The sequence below is a fragment of the Amblyomma americanum genome, chromosome 10 (assembly GCF_052857255.1).
Source record: "Amblyomma americanum isolate KBUSLIRL-KWMA chromosome 10, ASM5285725v1, whole genome shotgun sequence".
Taxonomy (NCBI): domain Eukaryota; kingdom Metazoa; phylum Arthropoda; class Arachnida; order Ixodida; family Ixodidae; genus Amblyomma; species Amblyomma americanum.
The window spans coordinates 33139611-33147347 of NC_135506.1; the positions used below are offsets into that span (position 1 = coordinate 33139611).

General features: G+C 45.7%; 1 pseudogene; it reads right to left on the bottom strand.

The window, feature by feature from the left end:
- Positions 1 to 537: 537 nt before the first annotated feature.
- LOC144107704 (nuclear cap-binding protein subunit 2 pseudogene) lies at positions 538 to 1382 on the bottom strand (annotated as a pseudogene).
- Positions 1383 to 7737: the final 6355 nt, after the last annotated feature.

Sequence of the window (7737 nt, forward strand, 5' to 3'; positions counted from 1 at the left end):
GTTCCTTTGTGTGCATGTGGCCAGCGTACTGTATACTCGTGAATTGTTCTCTGCAATTTAGCCTTCTAGGCATTGCCAAACGAATAAAAAAAAAAATACTGCCCATTCATCTTTGCAAAGTAATGCAAGCTGAGCACGAGTTCTCAACCTCTGATAGCACATCATAATTAAGGGATACTCCGAGAACAGCATGCCGTTGAACCACCTATCTATGTGTGAAGACCAGCACCATTCTATGTCCGTCTATTCTGTGTGCATTGACTATTTTTTGCAGGTTTTCTTTCCGCGTGAGCAAACGTCCCCAGGGCATGCGAAAAGCAACCTAGGCATATAGCTGTCACGTCTAACAACAAGGTACTCAGCTGTCTATCACAAATTATAACAAGCACTACTTTCACCGCCACAAGTGTGGCCTCCCGTCATCTGCTAACCTAGCTAACAACTTATATTTCTGCTGACGCGTCCGTCCTGGAGACGTTTGTTCCCAGTAGCAGATCAGAAATAACAGCAGCATTGAATATACACAGGACCTAAACGTTTGTTGCTGAAATGTGTCTTTATTTAATAGATGAAAAATGACACCAGTCAAAGCAAGCAGTGAAGGCACTTCCCTTACAAGCGTACAGCACGGCGAGCCAGTGACCAGTTCCTTCCCCATGATACGGATGAAAGCCCTCAGCGGAGAGTTCGCACAACTCCACAGCGCCACTGGCAGTTCCACAACCCCGCCTTGCAAGCACATCAACTGAGATGATACCTGTTCGCATGACAACGCAGCCACTTCACCGTCCCGCGGTCGAGGACGCCGCGGATGGAGTCATGCGTTGGGCCACCAGCTTGCCGTAACCTCCGCGCCCGCTGTCATAGTCGGTCCTGTACTCGTCACGCACCTGGCCGCCGGTCTTTCCTCGGCCGTACTGGCGCCCCTCAATAAAGCCGGCATCCCAGTCAGTACGAATGATGCGGTCGTCCAACTTGGTGCCGTTGATGTAGCGCATGGCGTTCTCGCCGTCCTCACGAGTGTAGTACTCGACGAAGCAAAAGCCGCACGGAGTCTTGTGGAAACGGTCGAGGCCCATGATGACCTTCTTGACGTCGCCGCACTTTGAGAAGAGTTCGTAGATCTGTTCTTCAGATGTGTAGAACGACATGTTGCCGATGTAGAGCGTCGAGCTCGTACGAAGCAAGCGTTCTTGCTCCGCTCGGCTTCCCCTGAAGTGCTGGTCCCGATAGGCGCTCAGTTCCGCCGACATTGTTGCCGCTTTTTGCGTCCTGGTCAGAGGAGACAAGCTGAAAATTCGCTCGTCATTAACACAGAAGTCACAGAACAAAGCGCAGTTTTATCAGTGTAAAGCACGGCACGGCTAGAACGGCCGGCACGTCCACACACCCGAGCGCACGCGCAAAGCTTCTTTTCATTGGCTATTGTATTGCAGATGCTAGCGCCACTAAATCCTACAGTTATAGCCCTTGTGGTAGGCAGCACGCACTACGGTGTTTTTGTTGTCATGGCAACCGAGGCGTTGAAAATGGCGCTGAGAGTTGCGCGTAGGCTATGGCTTGGGCGTCTTTGGGCTTTTCGTGGTTCCCGTGCTCGCAGCGGAAACTTCCGAGCGGTTGTAATCGCAGAGAGCGCTTCCTTTAGCATGAGTTTTTGCATAAGAATGCTGGATTCATGAAGGAAGTTCAGCAAGATCCGGTGTTGCGACCCCAGACGCAGTCTCCTGCATTCGGCGGTCGACCTGTGCATGGTCCGCATCGGAGCAAGTGCTTTTGCTGGAGGGCGTGCAGTGACGGGTAGATGTCCACCTCGCAGACAGGAGCCGAGCGGGGCAGAATGAGCCACTGTAACTGAAATTGCTGAACGCGGTGCGACGCACAGCGCAAGGGTCGCATCTGGCGCGCTGCAGTACCAGGGTGTGCATTTTTGGCGCATTTCATCAACAAAGACCAAAGTGACCATATTCCTCAGACCCCCAAATCGGGACATAGGGAGCGCGGGGGGTGCATCTGAATGACGCGGCTAGCAGTTTAGACGTGCATTTGTTTATTATTCTATCTATATCATGCAGCATTTCTTTTCCGCCAGCTTTTGCCTAGCTAGCGCATACACCTAATACTTCTGGCTTGAATAGATCTTGTTCAGTAGTCCTTCATTTTTGCAGGTGTGTTCGTGGTACTCTTCACGTGTCATGTGCACATTCATTTTGAGCATTATAGCATCGCTTTATGAGTCGTCACTTGAATTCGCTGCGTCTTCTCTGAAGTTCCAGCTTGTTTATCAAAGAAAACACCCTCTGCACTGGTACACTTATTCCTGGCAAGCACATGCAGTACTCAATAATTGTCCTGATGTTGTCGCAAGGCACATGTCATTCGTCTTAAAGTGCTGAAGAACATCCACCCATCGTTCCTTGACTGGCTTCTTCTGGCTCTTCCATTCCTCTAGTTTTTCAGTCGTGATGTAATGTGAAATGTTACAGGCTTCGCCAAGTAAAGCATTCTCGTCAAGACGGATGTGACTGAACTTTGAAGTTATGCGTGCCTGGCGGCTTGGTTCTTCCATTATTTAGGCTGGGTTGGTGGACCTAGGCAGAGCGGGTGTAGCCAGTGTAGCGAAGGCGGGACAAAACGCCATCCCACAAGCATGCTGGCGGTACAGCGGGGTTTGTTTTCTGGTCTGGCATATTGTACGGATCGGATCGACATTACTGTTGCGTCCGTCGAGCACTGACAGCGTGCACAGTATAGGCGCGTATGGGCAGAAAGTGCGTCACAGTGTTGCCACTGTCCCAGGTTAAAAAAAAACAAACATTCAATCCACTTGGGCCTTCCAGTTGGTTCCATTTGTGTACTTGGAACCTTGTATTAGAACGTTCCCACTGGAGCTTTCAGTTGGTTCCAAATACACAACTGGAACCAACTGGATCCAATCGGAAAACTCAATTGAACCCAATGGTTTTTGTTTCTCGCCTGGGGTGTGTATATGTATCCTAAACATAAATCATGTTAGAGTAAAAATTTACTCTATAGTGTTCCAAATCACTCGACTTTCTTCGAAAGGCCAGGATGGGAGGATGATGTTTTGTGATATTCAGCCAGGTTAACTGAAGTTCACCAAAACGTACGTTTTCCGACAGCAGTTACTCAGGCATGTGTGCTATTTTTGCCCAGATTGTTGAATTCTCGTTGTGAAATGTATTTACAATGACTGAAGCTTGAGTTATCTGATTGATAAATGCACGTGTCTTCATGAATGGTGGTCTTCATAAGGCAGTGGTGTTTGTTTGCCTTGCGAAATTCATTGGGCACAGCACTTCACAGGCAAAGTACATCTTTATAGGCATGTAATCTAAATTCAATTTGTTTGGGACTTGAAATCAGCTCAAGTTATACAACATCCGAACTAAAGGCGGCACTCAAAAATCTTTAAACGAATTAATATTTTTCGATTAAAAAAATAAAAACACGAAGGCATTCAGGCTAGCCTCACATGCTGCCTTTTGCATCATCTCAAGTGGTAACAGAGATTGCTACTGCTGTGTATACTAAAACTTTGGAGCTGGCACTATACAATTAAGTGACACTGCAGTACAGTTATGCATGCACTGTAAAAAAAATGGTGAGCTTTATTTTGCCAAAAGAGCCGGGCATCCAGTTAAAGTTAAAATCTTCCACTATCACCAAAGCTGGTTGAAATTCTCATGCACTGTCGTCGTCTGTTAGCTGCCGCGGTGGCTCTGTGGTTATGGTTCTCGGCTAATAATAATAATAATAATAATTGTTTTTTTGGGGAAAGGAAATGGCGCAATATCTGTAAGGGAAGGGATAGGGGAGGGAGTGAAAAAAGAAAGGAAGCAAGGTGCTGTAGTGGAGGGCTCAGGAATAATTTCGACCACCTGGGGATCTTTAACCTGCACTGACATCGCACAGCACACCGGCGCCTTAGCGTTTTTCCTCCATAAAAACGCAGCCGCTGCGGTCGGGTTCGATCCCGGAAACTCCGGATCAGGGTTCGAGCGCCCTAACCGCTGAGCCACCGCGGCGGGGCTGGTGCTCGGCTGCTGACCTGGAAAACGTGGGTTCGATCTCGGCTGCAGTAGTCGATTTCGATGGAGGCGAAATACTATAGGCCCATGTACTGTGCAATGTCAATGCCCGTTAAAGAACCCCAGGTTGTCAAAGTTACTTCGAGCCCTTCACTACGGCGTCCCTCATATGTTATAGCTTAGTTGCTTTGGGGCATTAAACTCTATAAAACCAAAACCAAGCCCGCACTGTTGCTGTCATCGCTAGGTGTCGTCGTTTTTAGAGTTGCAATTGTGGCATAGCATAGCGGGAGCTTACGAAAGACTAATGCTGTCTTTATATGTTATATCATAGTTGGATATTTTTTGTGTGGATTTCTTGGAGCACACCCATTTCAAGAGTGACATATTGGCCAAAGTGTTTTCCAGAATTAAGTGGCATTGAATAGCAGCGTTAATTTTTTGTGTTGGTAGGAAAAACTTTGGCACAGTTTTGTCAGTAGTTATCGGGCAAACCTTACTAGTAGGGATATGTTGATGATGATTATGAATTTTTATGGCGCAAGGGCATCTATGGCCAAAGAGCGCCATGACACAAGGTATTTTCTTTTTCTCAAGGTGGGGTCAAAGACCCATTTCCCAAGCATTTCACCCTAAATAAGCCGAGCACCAGACCAGGGGAAAGCTTGTACCCATTGTATCACCGGTGGGTACCCGGCGGCACTGGGGATCGAACCCCGCACCTCCCGCATACGAGGCGGATGCTCAACCACTTGGCCACCGCTGCGGTAGTAGGGATATGTGAATAGTACTTTTTAAAACTGAATCGAATTGAATACGAATAGTTTATCTGAAAACCAAATCGAACACTGAGAGGACTGAATCCAATATGAATCGAATATTTTTACGAATATTCGCTACTTGTGCGAATATACAATGTGTTATCATGAGAAATACCAAAGTGCAGCTTTCGCATTTATAGCTTATCTGTTAAAATGTGCAACACTGATCTCCTTTTGGGGGATTGCAACATGAAGTCAGTGTACTGGTTTTATCATTGTCATGTTATGCACTTAAGAAAAGTGCCTTTTGCTTTTGATAAAGGAAGATATTAAACTACCGCCACATCTTAGTGTGATACACGGGCGAGAGCTACGTATAAGGCATCTGAGGTCAGGCATAAAGGCCGGGTTTGCTGAACCTGCCTGGATTCTGCTGCATCATCCAATCTCGGAGGCTGTGTATGAGGGTTATGCAGGCCTCCACGCGAATGGACCGCACTATGCCACTGAACCCTCTATCCCGCACATACCGATCACGGCAGCATGGTACCTGGCATGTATGGTCCTTGTTTTTGGAAAAGCCATAAAAGAAAAATACGGCAGGCCTTATTTGAACTTCATGCCAATTATTTGGAAAGTATTTTAAAACTTGATATATTCGGTATTTGATTCATTCAAATAATATAATAGAAAGATATTTGATTCGGTATTTGAAATTTCTGAATATTTGCACACCCCTACTAACTAGCTTTTACTTTTTGTACTGCTTGTGGCTCTTGTTATAAGAAATATCAAAGCTGAGTGGTGGTTAGATCTTGGCTGTGGTCTTTATTATATGCTTGGATATATATAAAATTATGCTAGGCCGTTGCGTTGAAGTTTCATAATGGATAGGTGGCTAAGTCTGTCATACACTGTGTTTCATGATAGGTTAAAACTAGATCAGGTCAGGCACATAGGCAGGAACTTTTTGCGGGAGGGGCCCAACATACTTTCTTGTATCAGGGAGGGTGGCGGTTCATACCCAGCAAGAGCACTGCCAAAACAGGCCGGGGGTTGAGCTTGATTTAGGGAGGGGCCCTGAACCCCTCTTAGGTAGATGCCTCTGTTAGGTATTTCTAGAATACAATGTTATCAAAATGAAGAAAATGAACACATTCAGCAGTTTGGGCTCAAAACACTACATGGGACATCAGAGTTCTTGTTTGTTGAGATGGTCGTAAAGGCTTAGGTCCTGATTTTGACGAAAATGTAAGCGCACAAGAAGAATGGGACAAGCGAGAGAAGCAACACAGGCTTAGGTCCTCTCAAGCTTCTTGTAGGTTTTGAAAGGTGGTGTGTATACGCACATGTTTCTTTGTTCGTTCGAGTTCCACTGCTGGTTTTGTTCATCTGATGGGACATGTACGGGATTGTGCGCTTATTTTGCGGCTGTTTTGAACATGCCCTATTTTTTCCTTGTTGAGTCGGAAACCATTAATCTTGATGCTTAGTTTTAACGATCTTAGCATTTCAGGCCAGCCCAGAGGATCAGTATTTCATCTTATTGTCATCTGGGAGCAGACCACACCACTTATATAGGTGCGGTTTCTTTTTTTCTTTTGTGACAGACAGTGGCACATATATAAAGGACACAGAGTATGGGAGTGACGTTTTCACGCATGCTAAAAATGGTTTTCTTGGCATGCATTCTGCACTGTTCAATAATAAAAGGTGTTTGTATGTCTGAAAGATGTGGATCGCTGCAATATCAGCAAGTGGGGTAATCAGAAGAATGCAGCACCTTTGGAGATTCAGTACTAATTCTATTCATGGTGAAATGCTGTATAAAATCTCCAGGAAAATCCGATCTCTGATAATGCAACCAATAAACACCTGTCATTGACAGAAGGCAGTGTTCTTCAGCTAGAAAACTGAAGCCATGCATAAAAAGTGCGCAATTTGGTGGCTCACAATGCAGTGGCATGCTGACACATGATCCTGCATACAGTACGTCATCTTGCAACGATACTAGTGGCAGTGCCTCTATAGTGACAAAGGCTTCTGCCTGAAGCACGGATGTGATTTCAACCCACCGTGCTTGCTAGTGCTTGAAATGTGTGCCGAGGAGTTCTGCTGCTGCTACCCTAACATGGGGGTTCTCAAACTGTGTGCTGCAGAACCCGTTGGTTTCAGTGGAGTGTTTTTCGGGTTTTCCAGGTACCCAAGTTCATGGATGCCTCCACCACCTTTTGCCTTTACCCACGTTGTTTTTCAACTGATCATACTGTTATTGCTTATAGCAGACTCTTGCACTGTACAGCCAATCATTAATAATTGAATTCGGACTTTTCTTGATCACTTGTGCTCTGCATGATCTTGGCATCCGTATTAGACTGGAAGGGAGAGAACTCAAGACACACAGGGCTTCTCGGCACCTTTTGAAGCTTCTGTGGGGTTTCCTGAGGCTGAAGATATTGAGACCCCCTGCCCTAATTCATACATATTGCATGTGTTTACGGAAGGTGCCATTACATGTCAACCATGATTTATATGCCATTCATAATGAGCACTGCCTGTTAGACATTGCCTCTAGGATGTGTTGCATCACTTTTGAGTGGCCTTTATGCTACGGTGAACTTCAGCTTAAAGTTAAGGTTCAAAGAAGAACGAATGGAAGAAATTGTTTTAGAAAGTAACACGGACAATTGAGCGAGTTGGTACATCATTTTAAAACTTTCGAAAGCGCTGCTACAGGGGACACCAAGAGAAAGAAAACGAAGGACAAGTGCTACTATCAACTGAAGTTTATTGGAAAAAACATAAGGTTAAATAGCTTGCACAAGGCAGCCAGCAACGAATGCGCCTACCCCCAGAATGACAAAACGAATCAGTGTGTTGAATTAAGATACCGAATTTCACAATCATGGATGACAACAGATGCTGAC